Source organism: Dasypus novemcinctus, chromosome 4 (assembly GCF_030445035.2).
Source record: "Dasypus novemcinctus isolate mDasNov1 chromosome 4, mDasNov1.1.hap2, whole genome shotgun sequence".
NCBI lineage: Eukaryota > Metazoa > Chordata > Mammalia > Cingulata > Dasypodidae > Dasypus > Dasypus novemcinctus.
The window spans coordinates 60,850,503-60,851,794 of NC_080676.1; the positions used below are offsets into that span (position 1 = coordinate 60,850,503).

The window sequence follows — 1,292 nt, forward strand, 5'->3', positions numbered from 1 at the left end:
CAACTGAGAATGAATGACTTGGGAAACTCATCTCTGGAATTCTCCCTTCCCAGAATGTGCCCTTCAGGCAAAACTAGCTTGATACAAGGAAAGCAGTGTAAGAAATAATTAGAAAGGATAGTCTGGGGCAAAGTTTCCTGCTGTAAGTCTAGTAGTAGAACACCCAGAAGAGGGAAGTAGAGGGGACAGTCTACTGGGGCACTCTTAAGCAAGCAAGACACAGGCCTAGAAAAACAGGGAGGACGCTGCAACATTGCCTAGGGCATATGTTCCTGATTGTAAGGCTGAAGCTCAAGAAAATTTCTACATATCACTATCTGGTTATATAGTCAAGAAACAGACATCTCAGGGAATAAATCAAAGATTTAACATCTTCAGATATAAAAATGTACAGTGTACAACAAAAGATTACAAGGCGATCAAAGAAAGAGGAAATGATGACCCATCCAAAGGAAGAAGATGAAAATCCAGAAAACATCAATGAGCAAGACCAGACTGTGGACACACCTAGACAAAGACTTTAAAAAAGTGATCTTCAGTGCTCGCTTCGGCAGCACATATACTAAAATTGGAACGATACAGAGAAGATTAGCATGGCCCCTGCGCAAGGATGACACGCAAATTCGTGAAGCGTTCCATATTTTATTTACCAGGTGCAATGGATGTGTCATGATGATGGGAGAGAGTGTTGCTGTGGGGGGAGTGGGGGGCGGGGGCGGTGGGGTTGAATGGGACCTCATATTTTTCATAATGTAATTAAAAATAAATAAATAAATAATTTAAAAAAAAGTGATCTTCAATATGCTCAAAGAAATGAAGGAAAATACAGAGAAAGAACAAAATGATATTAGGAAAATAGTCAATGAACAATATGAGAATTTCAATAAAAGGAGAGAAATTTTTAAAATGAACCGAACAGAACTACTGGAGTCGAAGACCACAATAACTGAAATGAAAAGTGCCCAGGAGAGTTTAACAGCAGAATGGAGCTAGTAAAGAAAAATATTAACAAACTCAAAGAAAAGACAATTGAAATGAGTCAGGGTAAGAACCCAAAAGAATAAAAAATAATCATAAAAAGTCAAAGTAGCCTAAGAGACCTCTGGGTCACCATCAAGCATTCCAATACATGTATTATGAGAGTCCAGATGGAGAAGACAAAAAGAAAGGAACAGAAGGAATATTCAAAGAAATAATGACAGAAAACTTCAAGATAGCAAAAGATGTGAATATACACACCCAAGAAGCCCACAGAATACCAAACTGGAAAAACTTGAAAAAAAATATGCCCT

The 1,292-nt window shown here is 37.9% G+C and overlaps 1 non-coding gene across 1 annotated transcript; it reads left to right on the top strand.

Moving 5' to 3' along the window:
• Positions 1-538: 538 nt before the first annotated feature.
• Positions 539-645, top strand: LOC131278388 (U6 spliceosomal RNA). Its single transcript, XR_009185704.1, has one exon. It is a non-coding gene; the product is annotated as a U6 spliceosomal RNA (small nuclear RNA).
• Positions 646-1,292: the final 647 nt, after the last annotated feature.